The sequence below is a fragment of the Podarcis liolepis genome (genome assembly GCF_965112155.1).
Source record: "Podarcis liolepis genome assembly, chromosome: 6".
Taxonomy (NCBI): Eukaryota; Metazoa; Chordata; class Lepidosauria; order Squamata; family Lacertidae; genus Podarcis; species Podarcis liolepis.
The window spans coordinates 58,957,710-58,975,573 of NC_139559.1; the positions used below are offsets into that span (position 1 = coordinate 58,957,710).

The window sequence follows — 17,864 nt, forward strand, 5'->3', positions numbered from 1 at the left end:
TGGCTGTATGTGTTTCTTTTTCCTCCCCACCCCCATGGGCCTGCTTCCTATACTGCACCTACTAAAAACATGATTACAACATGTACCCACCTCTTGTGGGCTGAGGCAAAGACATGCAATTTCTCGCCACTAGCTCATTCACAACCAGCTGCCTCATGTATACAAGCCCAGTTGAATACAGGAAGCTCTGACTTTTCTGAAATGCATTCCAGTCTCTTCTCATCTTTTCAAAAGAATTGCTAAACATCTTTGGGAGCAAACAAGAGAGAGAAGAAAGGGGACTGGGCTGAGTTTGACACCGCCTCAAATGTTGTTCCTGCAGCTAGATGCTTTACTTCGCTTTTATGGCTCTATTATCACTTCACAATGAACCTTTTTAGAAGACAGGAGCAGGTGAGACATGTGCTCTTTCTGCCTTTGGCAAAAGCTCTAAATTAAGTGGAATATCTCTTGCTATGTCTTCTGCAGTGGCAAGAAAACTCATGGTGATGGCTATCTCTATGGGCATCTGGAGTAAGGCTAGTCAACCTAGGGTAGACAACCCAGCAGATGAATCTGTGGACCCCTTCATTTTATCCTTAAAGACACCACATTTATGTTGTCCATACAGAAACACAAGAACATATTAATGTTAGTGACTGCATCTGGGTAAACAACCTAAATTTCTATTCTGGATTGCTACTGCTTGTGTTCCAGAACAATGCTAGTATTTTCTATATAACCAATTAAAATCCCACAATAATGCAAATCAAAGAGGGGAAATTCTTACTACCTTTTAGAGCTTTTTATTATTGCAAGTTACAGCAAAGTTGCAGCAGGGATATCTGTTTCTAGGATTTCACTCAACGCTCTTTAAAGTACTTTGTAGAAAGAAAATACAGCCTCAATATAACTTGTTTTCTATAACAGCATGTTGCCCCATCTTCTTTTTAAAAAACTTCTGTTAATACTTTTTTTCTTATTGTATTTTAAGGCTGCCTTCCAGAAACCATAGTATAAACTTTAGATGATGTTACTTCAAACCACTGTCAACTCAGCAGTGCAAATTCATTTATTACAAGGCACTGTAGTACAGCACAGCTCTGATGTCTTTGAACATGCCTGTTTTTACTTTTGTTTTGATTCAGCATTTGAAAATTGTTCCTATTGATCTACCTTCTCAGCCAAAATGCATTTGCTTTTGTCACCAAGACAAATAAAAAAACCCAAGCAAATAAAAAAAAGCAACCTGTGAATGTAGTAAGGTGGTTCTCATCTCACAGTCAAAGGGTGCAAAGAAAATCTCCACGGAGATCAAAACCAATTAACCCACAGTCCTTTCGGTTCTTATGACTGCTCTGAAAGTCAAAAGGATTGAATGTACCGCATGCAGTTTGAGGAGGAATTCTTCAACGGTTTGGATTTTTGAAAGGACATCACCTTCTTAATACATTTGCTAAGGGTAGTTTGCACTGATTTTGATCAATGTTTTATTCTGCACTGGTAGCTGATGAGGGAAGAACAGGCCATATACTTACATTCCCCACAATGCATCATTTTTGCTGCGTCTCAAAACTGGCAGCAAGCGGGCACATCCAATAGTGTATTACTTCCTTCTCTCATTCATGACGGTGTCACACACAGGCTCTGCGATTCTGAAAAAAGAAGCATTTCCCAGGTTCTGAGGACAGAGGTTTCCCAACCAATCCATCATGCTTTGTGTGCTAATGATAGATTCATGCATAAGAGACACCATAAGCAGTGCAAGGCAGCAGGCATGAAAAGGAGTGAATCAACTGTCAACGGTTGCGATCTGAGGGACTGCAAGGCTGTGATTAGAATTTTCAATCACAGCTTCCACAATTCATCATGTTATTCAGGAAAGGATGAAGGGCTCTCCTCTCACCCCCCCCCCCTTTTTAAAAAAAGCACACACCAGAAATATTCCTTCATAGTTTCTCTCACCCAACCCCCAACCTCAGTATTAGCATAATAAGTTTCTAGGACACGGGATTGGGGGGTGGGGTGGAGAATACAAAACTTGCTGGTTTACATGAGCTTGAGAACGTATTGGCTACTTGTTGTTTGCAGGAATAAAAACCGCTGTAATAATCTCTTTAGGCACGCTGATGAATTTTGGCAGAAATCAAGAAGCAAGAATCTCCCACTCCTCTCCCTTGAGCTTCAGGTCATGTACCACATACATGCAAAATTCCAGCCCAATGACCCTGGGAGGGTAGCATGAGGCATAAAGAAACATATCCTCAGAATTTGCTTACAGTCCTCCCACAGATAATTTTGTTTTACGGTCTTTAAACAAAGTTACACATTATTTTTGACATCTGACCTAATTTATAAGGAGGTATTTAATTTATCAGGCATACTGCAGATAACACAGAATGAGCATATACTCTGCAGTTACATTAACCAGGACTGTATACATTGTATGATTCTGCTGCTCAGCAATGGAAATTGATTTGGGGCACATGTCACAATGCAGTGACATCCACAACCTTTGCAAATTGGGCAAGCAATAGCATACCGAAATCCTTGTGCCATCAGAGTCTAAAGAGCCAGAACCAGTTTCACGGGTGAGTGGTATTGTAGCAATAGGAAGAACTTTCTGCCAGTAAGAGCTGTTTCACAGTAGAACAGACTCTCTCCGAAGGTGGGGATGGGGAAGTGAGTTGGACTGGACAGCCTACAAGGTTCCATCCAACTCAATTATTCTACCTGCTCTTTGGGCACGAAGCCTGGAAGTTACATCCACCTACTAGTTGGCTTTTGCCTCAGTGCCTGCTCTCTCTCTTGAAGAAATAGAATCTGCCCAATCTAAGGAACCTAAATTATACTCCTAATTTAAAAGCAATATAGAAAATACACAATTAGTGTATATATGTGAATGTACACAGACAGTGACTAAGGGAAGGATGCTATCAGTTGTGTCAGCAGATCACAGTAAAGACATGACTCCTAGACAGACAAAACCTGAGGTCTCGCTCAAGGCAATATTTTTTGACAAATCCCCAGGCTGGATTTCATGACATTCCTGTGGAGTACAAAACACCATGATGCATGGCACACATGTTAAGATTTTTGAAATAACTATTCTTGAGGTAAGCTGACATTATTGTGCAATTCATAAGCTGCTAAAACTTTGGAGGCATATTACAGAACATGGTTGAGAATTACTTCAACCTGTATTCTTCCTGCAAATCTCATAACTAATCTCTGCTTTAGTGCCCAAACAAATGTAAAAATAGCCTAAAAATGGAATATCTATTTCTGTTCCCTAGAAAATATCACTTGCAGGAAAAGCATACTACAGATACACAAATCCTCTCCTTTCAAATAATCCTTCAGTCTAATCTTCCAGGGACCTATTTTGATCTTTCCCTTGGCAAGCAACATCCCTCAGCATTTGCTAACTGTTCCAGATCTTTTGAGCAAGAGGTCAGCTGTAATTCTGACAGCTAGCAAGCAAAACATGTGTGGATAACTACAAAGGGGGTTGGATATTAACATATTTTAACCCAGATTGACAGTTGAGTTGGTGAGATTATCATTTCGCTGCTCTGCTATGGGCCCTGATATTTAGTGAACCATTTCAACACTCTGTCAGGGGTGAAAAAGCCATTGTATTTGGCAGCAAACCTCTCTTGTTATTGGGAGGAAAGAGGGGGGAGAGTTCTCACATAGGGCTATTGTAATCAACAGAAATAGAAAACTAATGTAAAGCATGGAAGAAAAAACAGAATTAGAAATCTTAACCAGTATAAACAATTGCTAATTAAAAAAGGAAGGAAGGAAGGAAGGAAGGAAGGAAGGAAGGAAGGAAGGAAGGAAGGAAGGAAGTCACAAACAATTGTTCCTGTTTGGACCCTTTCCACAGATTTGTGGAGTAGGTTGGGCAGGTTGGGCTTTACTTTCATACCTGCCCAGGCACTTACTGAATATTTTTGCTCAGGCAAGTCAAAACATATTAACAAAGTCAACTGCAGGGGACCATGTATGGACTGGCACCTACTGCTGAAAGAAGATACTAAAGCTAATAATAATAATAATAATAATAATAATAATAATAATAATAATAATAATAATAATAATTTATTTATACCCCGCCCATCTGGCTGGGTTTCCACAGCCACTCTGGGCGGCTTCCAACAAAATATTAAAATACAATACAAAGCAAAATCTGGCAAAATTCCAAAAAGTGCTCTGAGATTGAGGCAGAAAAATGGAAGCTTCTTCCAGAAGTGAAGAGAAGCATTTGAGAAATTGGATAATTTATTTCAGCACAGCAGTAATCCAGCTCTACAGTAGCCACGCCAGACTCTCGGAAAAAGCACAAGGTTTCCAATCTGCTCCTCAAAGAAACCTGACAGTTATTGATTATGCATGGAAAAATAGTAATGCTGGCAATGTACACCAGCTCCATGGGGCACACAGTTGGGGTTGCTCAACAAACTTCTTCTGATGGGAATAAATTTTAAAACCTCTTGGTCATCCTTACATTACATATCATCACCACATTAGAAAATAGGTCTTCTGTTGGTTTTAGCAGTTATGATGAAGGTTATAATCCTAAATGTTCTCACGTGCAAGGCCAAACTACACATGGCATTAAAAATGTCTTTGCAATGTATGGTTTTGTTAAACATTTTACATCAGCTTTAATCATTGCAGTTGGCATAGAAGTGGAATTTAACCCTTTTCTTCCATGCTGTAGTCCTGAGGAAAATCCTTCTTCTGCAGCTGGTATTTGCTTTGAGGAAAAATCCTCTGTTGAGGCCAAAAAGCAGCACAGGAAGCTACCTTAGACAAGGCATCCCCAAACTCGGCCCTCCAGATGTTTTGGGACTACAACTCCCATCATCCCTAGCTAACAGGACCAGTGGTCAGGGATGATGGGAACTGTAGTCCCAAAACAGCTGGAGGGCCGAGTTTGGGGATGCCTGCCTTAGACTAAGTCAGATTTTGGCCGACCTAGCTCAGCATTTCCTACACTGATTGGCAGCTGCTCTCCACGGTTTCAAGAAGGAGTCTCACACTTTGAATAAGTCAGTGGTTGAACCTGAGGCCATGTGAATGCAAAGCATGTGCTGGTGAGGAAGGTTCAAATTTCACCTCCGCACCAGTTGCAATCTTCATAAACTAATCCCTTTTTCCCTCTCAAGTAATGCTATTTTTATTTTTAAAACATTGAGGATTGCATACGAAAATTCATTTGACATCATGTCTCGTTTGGCCAACAAACTCACTGCCTGAATCAGCTGCTTTGATTCTTCGGGGAAGGAGGGGGCATTCAATTTAGCTGGACTCTAGCAGCCCAGTTTAATCAGAAAAAACCTGTAAAAGTGGGTTGGTTGGTAAAAATACAATTTCGAGCCAAATTACAAGTCAAATCCTATCCTGTTGTGCTCCCATGAGAGCGTGATAGAGTCTGAACTCTCAATTCCATCCCACTGTGTCATCTAAGTCCTACTACTTCCTTCCACATTTTTGAAGCATCTACTGGAAACTGTCTTGTGGGTAAGGAAAGCTTATTATGATTCACTGATTTTATCTATTCACTGATGTTATCTACTGTAGTAGCAGTAGCTGTAGCTGTAGTATTTTCCCAACAAGTATGCATTTCTTAATGATACTAAGATATTAGTAATATTTTTTAAAAAAAACAACCTGAGCTTAACCTCTTCTGATCTTGCACCTGATAGAGAGAATAGGTTGAAATAATGGTTACAGCAGTAACAGAAGACAGTGGGCAAGACAGGATCTTCAGAGATACAACGAATCACAAATGACTGAATGCTTTCCTAGTCCTGTTGGCTGATTCACAGGAAACAGAATATATAGCTTTTGATTCACCATTTTGTTACTGAAAATGCTGTTCCTCTGTCCACAAAGAGGAGAGTGTCTTAAATATATATTTGGCTAGATTGGCATGGCTTTTTGCCAGGTCTGACTAACTGGGCACATTTAATTGACTCTGGCTGATTGGCTTTGATGCATAACTCTTCAGGTTTTTGAATACAGGGTGGAATCCTATTGGTGTCCTCTACTAACAGAAGCCATCTGTCAGCAGAACAGGGAGGAAAGCATATTTTGGAAAATCCCTGCACTACCAGGTGGTGCAAAGGGATGCAGCTGGAGGAGGAGAGTATGCTACCAGTGGGATGGAACCAAAGAGAGCAACACTCTGCTGCTCAAGAGTTCACAGACATCTGCAAATGGCTTTGTAGACAAAGTGAAATTTAAATACCCCAAACTATTTTTTCTCCAAGTATTACATTTAAAACCAAACAAAATGGTATCCAATGGTAGTTATCAGTTCTTACTCAAGTCTTCCAAGAATCATTTCCCCTCTCAAGTAACTGACAGCTTGGATGAGGCCAGAGATACTCGCCTGGTTCACATGCCAAAGCACACTATAGTGCAAAAGTGTAACTGTGTGGGCTCTGAGGGAGGAGATTTGGGACTCAGCTACATTAATTTAAAAAACCAGCAGTTTGAATGTGTTATAAGCATGCAACACCAGATGGCGCTGTAAAGCACAAAATGTTTCTATGCAGTTTTATATAGCGGTGTTTTTTATATATAATTTATGACTTATTTATGGTGAGGTTTTTTTTCTCTGTGTATATCCACCCCATGTCTGCTTCACTATTCCTGCTTATTTTGCAGCTGTGGTGCACTGAGCAAAGCCATGGCTTGATAGTGTACCATAATGAGCCATGACTTGATTTAATATGAACCAGGGTTCAGGGTTTGTGTCTCCTGAACATGAGCTGCAAATCAAAAAACAAACACACACACAAATTGGTTACAGATTGTGCAGAGCTAAACCACAAATCCAGTAAGCCAAGTCAAGCGATGACTTAGCTCAGCACAGTGCAGTAGCAAAATGAATGGGGCAGAGCAAACAGTCACAATCTTCTCCCCAGGACCCACCCTCCACACACACACACACACACACACACACACACACACTAAGCCATGGTTTCACTTGGCATAATGCGTGAACCAGGCTAATGTTAAGCAGTACACACATCCCTCTATAAACTAGGTACAAGCCTACACACATAGATGGAAAATAGGCTAGAAAGGCAGACATATTAATCAACCCTGTTGGATTTACAAACATAGCAAAACATGACTTTTAATAGGGGAGACAATAAGGACCTTTGTCTTTATTCTTGGTCAAAGAGGGGGGTCACATCCCTGACCATGAGGTCATTCCCCCCCTTATGTCATACAGTTACCAACAACCACTGACACAACCAGGCAAGTCCTGCACAGCCCACTTGTGAATCCTGATCCAACCTATTAAAAAAAAGAGTGCTTGCTGCATTTTGTTGCATTTCTTGTGGGGAAAACCCCCATCATCAAAGTGTGGAAAGAGTTCGCCTTGCCTATGTGTCTTGGTAAACGGCTGTAAGACAGTTCATACTGCCAGTTCAATTGATAGTCTACAGTGTGTAAAAATGGGACAATTTAGACTGTTGTTATTATGCACGATTATTGTGATGTACAGCTCTGACCTTTCTGGATAATATCTTGACTGTTCCCTGCAGCTTACCTGCAAGAAAACAGCCAAACTCATTTTCCCTCAGGTCCCTCCTTAAACAAATAAATCAGTGTGCTCACTGATTGAAATATTTCACTACCCATCAAGTTTGCTCTCTCCTTCCATTCTCTCAGACCAGCCTCCCTGACCTCAGTGTCACAGAGCAGTGATTAAATTTTAATGACATATAGCATCCAGCGGTAAGTCTAAGTGAGTAGTTATGCACAAATAATGCAGTTCTGTATAAAATTCAACTAAATGGCTGATATGACTTTGTGTATATTTTTATCACAGCCAGTCAAAGTACTGGCAGTCACCCTGTCCCCAACTCCTTTAACCTTTTTCTTTTTGCAACCCTCCCAACCTAATTGCAAGACACTAATGTCAGACATTGATGTCAGAAGACACCGGGTAGAAATTTGGATCCGAAAAAGAAGAGTAAAAACCTTAAAAATCAGAAAAATACTGTCTTTTTTGCTCTATAAGACTCACTTTTTCCCTCCTAAAAAGTAAGGGGAAATGTGTGTGCGTCCTATGGAGTGAATGCAGGCTGCACAGCTATCCCAGAAGCCAGAACAGAAGAGAGATTGCTGCTTTCACTGCGCAGCAATCCCTCTTGCTGTTCTGGCTTCTGAGATTCAGAATATTTTTTTTCTTGTTTTCCTCCTCCAAAAACTAGGTGTGTCTTGTGGTCTGGTGCGTCTTATAGAGCGAAAAATACGATACATGTTTATCTTCCTTGTGATTTATGTAGATAGTGCATCATAGAATATTTTTAATTTTTCTTTCTTCAAATTAGATCACAGAATCATAGTAGAGTTGTAAGGTACCCAGAAGGGTCATCTAGTCCAACCCCCTGCAATGCAGGAAATCTCAGCTAAAGCATCCATGACAGATATCCAACCTGTATGCATTTCTTCAAATGAAATAAAAATGCAATGCATCAGTGTAATAGGCAAGTCTAATGCAGCAACGAGGCACAGATATTTCAAAAGCATAAGGCTTAGATGCATATAAAACTACATAAATGCTTGTGAAGGCATATGAATTAATATAGAGACAGAGCAATTTTAATGTAAAGATTACAGGTAGGTTTTCTTAGCATTCTAGATTTTGCTTCAGACATACCCTAAGAGACACAGGCTATGTGGGCTTAAGGTAAAGGTAAAGGTACCTCTGACCATTAGGTCCAGTCATGGACGACTCTGGGGTTGTGGTGCTCATCTTGCTCTATAGGCTGAGGGAGCCAACGTTTGTCCAAAGACAGCTTCCGGGTCATGTGGCCAGCATGACTAAGCCGCTTCTGGCGAACCAGAGCAGTGCACAGAAACACTGTTTACCTTCTTACCTATTTATCTACTTGCACTTTGACGTGCTTTCCAACTGCTAGGTTGGCAGGAGCAGGGACCGAACAACGGGAACTTACCTCGTCACGGGGATTCGAACCGCCAACCTTCTGATCGGCAAGTCCTAGGCTCTGTGGTTTAGACCATAGCGCCATCCGCGTCCCTTATGTGGGCTTATATATAATGAAAACAAAACACTGTATGTAATACTCAGCCATCTCCATGTCTTCAGTTAAATCTGCCCACTTCTTGCCTACGTGAGTAGCTGTGTTTCATAGGGAAAGTTACACACTCCAAACCAAAATTCTTTGGGCAAGGAGCGGAAAGTCTGGTTTCACATGGAAACTAAACACGTCAAACTTATCATCCCCACAGAACTCTTAAACTACTTGGAAGTATATGCTGGAACGATATGTTTAAGCATGAGGGCTGTCAATCAATATCTGCTATAGAAACCTGCATTTCAGCAGCAGGACCTACATAACCATGTGCAAGACTGAAGCCTGTATGGTCAGAATGTGTCCTTTCCTGCAACTCTGAATTGTCTGTGATTATTAGATGAGCCACATAGTCCCTTCCAACCTGGGTAAGTGTGATATTCTTCCTACCTTCCCTTCACTTTGAGGATTAAGCAGACCCATTAACATAGCTCTTATTCCTACTGCAATTTCATTAATAATACACAACTGATTACAAAATCTGTTTTACAAACCATAGTTGAAAAATGTATTACACACTGCAGAAGCAATGTTTTAAAACAACAACAACAATGCAATGTGACATTTTTGTTTCCCTTAACAGACATCAGGTACACAAACACAAACGGGACATGTCTCTGAAACTCTCCATAACATATAAAAAAAACCTGATACATATTTAGCTATGGTTTGGGATATTTGCTGGGAGGTTAACATGGGATGGTGGAGATAACCATATATGCCACCTTGAACTCCTTTCAGGAAATACAGGATATAAATTTAATTATAATATATATAAAAGTAAGGAGAGAAAACAAAACAATAAGTGTGTAATATATTCTTTGTTTCCAACTTTTATAAACAATTTTCTTTTTCCTTAAGAGTGTTTTGGGGGGAAGGGTGGAATTACTACATACTGATTAAATTTTGATACAGTATTGGAGTTAAATAGAACAGCAGGCCACCAGTTGGCCATTATTATTATGATTATTTTTCATAATAATAATAATAAAATGTAAAGCAGCAAAAATCTTTCAGAAGAGAATTAAACCACTAGTAAGCACTTTAGGAAATCCTACTGCTAGTGTTTTAAAGGGTTTATCCAGCTGAGTTAGTCGATTAGCAGACTGTTAAATCATTGTGGAGATGTGTTTGGAATTATAAACATCCTTGTGTATACTCAGGAAATCTTGGAAGAACACACATAACCTCACTTATCTGTAAGGCCTGCATAATATCAAAATTTTTAGAAAATCAGCTGTTTAATAAACAGAAATTATTTGTAAATCACACACACACATACAGGGTTATACGGGCACACAATGTGGATTTAAATAGCCATGGTTTATGGATACCAGAAGTTTAATCAAAGGCTATTTCACTGCAATGAAAAAACAAAACATAATAATATGATGATATCCTACTACACCCATGGTGAATATAATTTTACACTTGTCATTTTCCTGATACTGTAGGCTGCTTTTCTTCTTTCTAGATTTTCTGTGCTGTGCTTTTTGAAATGTGCTGTGACATATAGGGAAAAAATGGTAAGAAATGGAAAGACGAAATAGGCTCCATTTACTCTAAGTGGGTAATTTTCTCTTGTGCAAATTTTCCAGGATGCCAACATGAAAATATTTATTTGCAAATACTGCTTATGAGGCGATGAAACCATACAGTGGTTCCTCACACACTTTCTCCAGTGACTCTACGCAAAATCCAATTTATTTATTTATTTATTTAAATTTAAACACTATAAAACTAGAGAAAAGCATATTTGGGTGGAAGAGGTAGATTTTTACAGGCTTATTTTTACACCATTCAGTTGGAAACGGTAAGTCATGATGCCAGCAAGAATGAAGCTTTGTCCCATACTGAAATTAAACCTCAATTCAAATCTATCATCATTACAGTTAATGATTACAATTTGCAAATCACTAGCTAAAAAGCCAGGTCCATGGGGAATTTTAACTTTATGTCTTGTAGCAAAGTGTGATAATGTTAAGAGACCCATGTAAATCTTGAGATTCTGGGAAGATTAGCTTGCATTCATAACAACCCTTGGGCAAGAGGTGGTGAAGCAGATGTATGTCTGCAATATTTTGATATTCAGCTTTAGCATCAAGGTCTTAAGCCTTAAGATGCCCCCAAAATAGCAGGTATGAAGAGAACTCAGAACCAAAACAGCACATTGCATAGTGAAAACCATGCCAGACACCCGTCTAAACAATTAACCCACTAATCCATACATTAACCCAATAAATATCAGGGATCACAATGAGCTAAATACCAGATACAACCTGGCTTGCAAGGATAGCTCAGTCAGTAGAGTGGTAGACTGGGTCTGAGCCCCACGTTGGGCAAAAAAATTATTGTATTGCAGGAGGTTGGACTAGATGACCCTCATGGTCCTTTACAACCCAACAATTCTACGATATGTAGTGCTGAACGAGAGATGGAACTCTCGTAGGCACAGGTTTTGAAGAATTAATTGTATGGAAAACGAACAACATGAATGGACACAACCCAAATTTCTTGAGATTCAAGGTTCTTCCTCCCTCCCTGCCCCCCCAAAAGTTTCTTAATTACATTACAAAAGCGAAGAACAAGACGCAAGACTTCATAGGGCACACCTGTTCCACCGGCTTTGGCTTATTGACCTTCCTTTCCTGCCTAATACGAAACTGTAAGCCTGCAGACAAAGCCAGTACTATTTTTCATTTCTTCACAGCAATGTTAGGTGCTTTATAAATAAACACCGTATTTATTCTAGAGTAGCCAATCTACTACAGGGCATCTATTGAAAATGCCAGGACCTCAAGCATCAGCAGATGACAGAACCAAAGGAAAATTGTTAGCAGGCCTCCTTCAATAAAGAGGCTTCAAAGTTGTGGATGTGATAAATAGCCGCATGCTTACTTTCTCTGCTTCAAACTTGGATTACACCAGGTATCCTTTGTAACTGGCTGCTGTACCGTAAACTTACAAGACGTTGAACTTTTGAACCGTGGCACAATGGCTTGCTCTCAAATGGTTTGCTATCAAAGATTGCATTAGGGTAAAATGCTCCTTTTCTTCAAAAACTGTCAAACAAACTCACTATATATAATTGCTTCACATTCCTCATGGCATGAATAGCAGGGGTCTCACTAGACGGTAATGTTCTATCAGCATTATTATTACACAATCATTCAAACCCTGGAACTCAGCAATTAGGACTTACCATTAGGATTCAATTGGAAACATACACCAAAAAAATAAACTCTAGATTTTAGGGGACCCTACAAACACTGAAGTAAATAATATTGGAGATTTAGACAGCAATTCTCCACACAACTGCATAGGCATAAGTCTCACTTGAATTCAGGGGGGTTTACTTCTGAGAAGACTGAAAGGAGATATGATAGTCATCTTCAAATACCTAAGGGCTGTCTCATGGAAGATGAAGGAAGCTTGTTTTCTCCTGCTCCAGAGGGTAGCACTCAAACCGATGTATCCAAGTTACAAGAAAGGAGATTCCAATTAAACACAAGGAAGAACTTTCTTAAAGTAAGAGCCGTTCGACAGTGGAATGGACTCCCTTGAGAGATTGCGGACTTTACTCCCTTGGAGGTTTCAAAGCAGAGGTTGGATGGCCATCTGAAATGGATGCTTTAGTTGAGATTCCTGCATTGCAGGGGTTGGACTAGATGACCCCCAGGGTCCCTTCCAGCTCTATGATTCTATGATTCTATATACGTCTATCATTGTGCACACGTATTGGTAGATTTTTTTGTCCCCAACCTGCCTTCCTTTACAATCAGCTGCCATGATTGTATTGCAGTGGACTCACTCCATGCCTGGGAAAGCTTAAGGCCAATTGTGGTTTTATGGTCTTCCTAATCACCATCTTAGTTTTCCAAAAATGCAAAAGCTCCATCACTGAGGGACGCTGTGGGTAATAATAATAAAAAAGCAAAAAACAAACAAACCCTAAACCAACAATTATGGTAGCTTCCCCAATAACACTGGAACTGCTTTAAAAAACAAAAACAAAAAACAAAAACAATTTAATGGAAAGGTAGGATTTCCAGGGCATTGCATTTTGGAGAAACTAAGATGACTGTTGGCAGCCAGAACAGCTGCCTCAGTAGCCATTACAGTGGGCAGGGGGCTGTGACCACTCTTGAAAGACCTGTTTTACTGGTGTGGTGCTGATTATGTAGCTTGGGAAAATACAAGCTAATTTTACATCACAACATGTCACACTGATGTAAGGAGCACCCAGCTCACAACTCTCTCCACATCTACAGTTTCACCACCAACACACTCTTGGGAGCTGGAAAACAAGGAAAATAAAAAGTGAAGAAATACAGTTGTTAGTGCCAAACCCTAAGTCATTGCCTAATTTCCAGTTTAGCACAAAGCCATGAGAGTTATTGCCAGGGGAAACTAATATTTTAAAAAATGTGCACCTGAAATAAGGATTCACATTTGGATTTTGAATACATTTGCATGAAGTTTTCTTTCACCTTAGTGTGAAATACAGTGGTACCTCGGGTTACAGACGCTTCAGGTTACAGACCCCACTAATCCAGAAATAGTACCTCGGATTAAGAACTTTACTTCAGGATTACTACAGAAATTGCATGGTGGCGGTGCGGCGGCAGTGGGAGGCCCCATTAGCTAAAGTGGTACCTCAGGTCAAGAACAGTTTCAGATTAAGAACAGACCTCCAAAATGAATTAAGTTCTTAACCTGAAGTACCACTGTACATGTTTTTCTCACTGCATGTATCAATAATTTTCATATCACAAATATGTGGCAATTTGGCACTCAAAAATATGTTTATGACATTAATGTTTCATTTACAATCATTCCAGAACTGCCTCAAACTTTATATCTTGAATGTTCTATCCTTAATAAAGCTATCATTGGAGATGTAATTTATCATTCGTGAAGACTAAGATTAATCAATGAACTGGGGGTTAACCTATCAGACAACATCAACCCAACATACTGAAATGAATATCGCTACTCAAAAGGAAGCTCCTCATGTAATTCAGTTCATTTGATTTTCAGGTGATAATATCTTGCTAGGAAGAAAGAGATCAGAAAAATAAGACTTTTCTGCAGCATGTTAAAATTTGTGCTTTGTAATTTACCAAAAGGAAGAAAATGAATCATGTGGAAACATTCCATACTTATTATAGAACTAGCACTAAAGAGAACATTTTCTTTCGAAACTGTCTCACCTATAAAGCAAATATCACTAAACACATTCATCTACCTGATTTATAGGGTTGTGCACTAGCCTCAACCAAATCCTGAACCAAAATGGGTCAATTTGGGTCAACCCAAGATTTTTTGACAGCTTTCTTTGTAGCCCCCCTTGATTTCTTGAGGCCATCCCTTTTGCACATAGAATTTCCTAGTTTTTTGAAAATGTTAACTTGGAGTCTAAGGCTATACATCTTTACATGATTCTGACTTGAACTGTTTGCAAGCACAGGAGCGAAGCTATGCATGTCTGCTCAGAAATAAGCCTCATTGACTTTAATGACACCTACTCCTACCTAAGTGTTCACTGGATTGCAGCCTCAATGCATTCGAAAGCAATTTGTTTTCAACTTAAAAACCAAGGATGCAGGCTTGCAACAACAAACATGGAAAGACCAAGAGGAAAGAACACAAGGAGCTGGAAATGTGTGCAGCATTTTTATACAGGCACAAGATACATTAGGTCTCCATTTGTTTAGAATGTTTGAGATTCGAAGATATAAGAATATGTACAGTGAGGGGGGGAAGTATTTGATCCCCTGCTAAATTTGCCCTCTGAGGAAGAAATGACCAGTCCATAATTTTAATGGTAGGTTTATTGTAGCTGTGAGAGACAGAATAACAACAGGGAAAACCCCAGAAACCCAGAAGACAAAAGTCAGAGATTGATGTGCATTATAACGAGTGAAATAAATGTTTGATCCCTTCGCAAAAGATGACTTAGTACTTGGTGGCAAAACCCTTGTTGGCAATTACAGAGGTCAGACGTTTCTTGTAGGTGGCTACCAGGCTTGCACACATCTCAGGAGGTATTTTGTCCCACTCCTCTTCGCAGATCCTCTCCAAGTCAGTAAGATTTCAAGGCTGATGTGTAGCTACTTGAACCTTCAGCTCCCTCCACATATTTTCGATGGGATTAAGGTCTGGAGACTTGGCTAGGCCACTCCAGGACCTTAATGTGCTTCTTTTTGAGCCACTCCTTTGTTGCCTTGGCCGTTGGGTCATTGTCATGCTGGAATACCCATCCTTGACCCATCTTCTGGGTTTCTGGGGGTTTTCCTGTTGTTATTGTGTCTCTCACAGCTACAATAAACCTACCATTAAAATTATGGACTGGTCATTTCTTCATCAGAGGGCAAACGGGCAAATTTAGCAGGGGATAAAATTCTTTTCTCCCACATTGTATGTGTGAAAAAATCATACCATATTTCATTGACTCATTACACTCCTTATATGAGTGCAAAATATTTGTCAAAAATCAAAGACCTAACAGATGTTTAACCTAACCCATGCACTGAAATGGAGAAAGGATATTGGTTTTGCGTGTGTTGTGTCTGTCACCACATCGGGCTGCCTTTGACTTCCTTTTTGGCTCTCTTGTTTTGTGGCAGGTTGTACTTTATGAAGAAAATAAACCTTGCACTGTTGCTGTAAGTAATACAACGATCCCTTTAAAATATTACAGTATGTAATCCTCTGCAAGTTAACTACATGCCGAGTGAAAAAGAATCGCTTTTGATCGTTCCAAATTTATCTGGCACTAATTAGAGCTTAATAAAAAGGGGGGAAAATACAGGCAGCAATTAATTCCCAGGTGCACTAACAAGGTACAGGAAAGTAGGATTCTTGCATGACATTGCCAGTGTCATTGTAAAACAGGAAATGACTAGCTGAGAATCCACCAGCAAATGAGGGTGACACTCTCACTGAAGAAAAGTCATCCATGCTACATTTTCCACAACGAAAAGGGAGGAAAATAGATTCTGGAAAGGTCCCTAATTTCATGGTTTGGCAGATGCATAGTTAGGACACAATATGAAGTCATGCCTATCAGGTGAATCTCATTCTGCAGTGAAGTATTAATCTGCTGCTAATACACTTTCTACCTCATAGTTTGAAGGAGAATAATGGCATACATGGAAGATGTCAGGATTCAGCCACAGCTGCACACTGGAGCAAGGACAGGAAGAAAGGATATAATTTAACTGCATATTTTATTTTGTAAAAGTGAACTGAAAATTGAAATATTAATAAAATATTTGCCACAATGGCTGTTGATGAACTAAACAGCAGTTCGCTTTTATGAAGACAAGATGGCTCACATTAAAGTTTAAAAGGAAGTGTGAGTTTTTCATTAATTACCCTGATGCTAGATTGCATTAAAGGCACAGCTGAAAGCTTAAAGGGGGGGAAACACAAGGTACTAACTTGCCCCAAATCATACCTAAATATTATTATTATTATTATTATTATACCTTTCGATTGGCTGGAAATAAAATCATTTGTCCATTACAAGTGATCTGCTTCTAATTGGTACATAAGCCAATTCCAATTACTTCATAGTAGCTCTATTAATATATGGGACTACTTGGAATCAAGAAGGCTGTGGTTTTGATTTTTACTGAAATCTGAGTAATGGCAACTGGCATTTAGATTGGTCTTCAAGGTACGTTCTTTTGACTGTCATTTATCCCAAGTAGAACTTGAAGGACATTTTGCATATGACATTGAATAGCCTTATTATCTTGCTAAGTACCATAAGTAAAGCCACAAATCATCATCTTTAAATGTGTATTAACACTTCTGCTGCTGGCTTTGCTTTCCATGTGTGATCATATTTCTCAAATAATGTTTATTTTGTCACAGACATTTCTAAAACCATAATTGACTGATGGTATATATTCATATTTAATCTTAGAAGTAAACTAGAAAGGCTTCCTACAGGTCTTCAAAACCGTAGCTTACTGCAGAAAAGAGGAAACGTCTAGCATTGCTATTTAATTACTTGCTGAAATAACATGCAACCTCTTGCTGTTTTTAATGTGATGTGCTTTTCTTCAACTGTATTTAACAATATATTGAATAACCCTTATTACCCTAAGCAAATGATATTTTTTTTCATACAAACCTGTACTGCAGAAAATGAAAAAAAGTTTAATTGTCTATGTTCACCTTTTAAGGAAATTCCATAACTGTGTGGCAGTTTTCTACAACTTTAAAAAAAAACACCCATGGTTTATCATGGTTTCAAAATTACTATGTCCCTAAAGTACAGCAGGCACTTAAAAAGAAATACCACTGGTTTCCATCGATAATGCTCATCAAATTTCAGTTTAAATGTGACACTGACATGTTGAAAACACTTATGTGGGTAGGTGTTTTACAGAATTTCTCTGTCATTTAGCTGCTATCCAACATGAGCTTCCTTGGTTTGCCAGCTTTCAACCTCCCTCCCAATGAAGCCCTTCTGTTTCTTCTTTCTGCAACAGCATATATATAGCCCGTCCTGTATGGAAGACTTATAGCAAGGCTTTATCCCATTCCTTCTATCCACTAGTGACTTCCTAATTCCCTGCCTCTGCTAAGCTTCTATTCTTCATGTTGTGCCTCATCCACATAACCTACCCATAGCCCTGTTTCTAAGCCAATGGCATGACCTCACTTTAGCCACTCTGCCTCTGGGGTCTCCATTCTCTAGCTTTCTTACCTTATGGGTTCTCTTCCATTCAGCCTCCA

General features: G+C 39.4%; 1 protein-coding gene across 11 annotated transcripts in view; it reads right to left on the reverse strand.

Annotated features, from left to right (window-relative positions):
• The window catches only part of DAB1 (DAB adaptor protein 1), a 573,658-nt gene that overhangs the window by 170,231 nt on the left and 385,563 nt on the right, over window positions 1-17,864 (reverse strand). For 8 of the 11 annotated variants that reach the window (XM_083510312.1, XM_083510307.1, XM_083510308.1 and 5 more), the window contains one exon: window positions 1,518-1,634. The exons of the other annotated variants lie outside the window; for them this stretch is intronic. The gene's annotated coding sequence lies outside the window, so the exon portion shown is untranslated. The remainder of the gene's footprint in view (window positions 1-1,517; window positions 1,635-17,864) is intronic. 11 annotated transcript variants of the gene reach the window in all.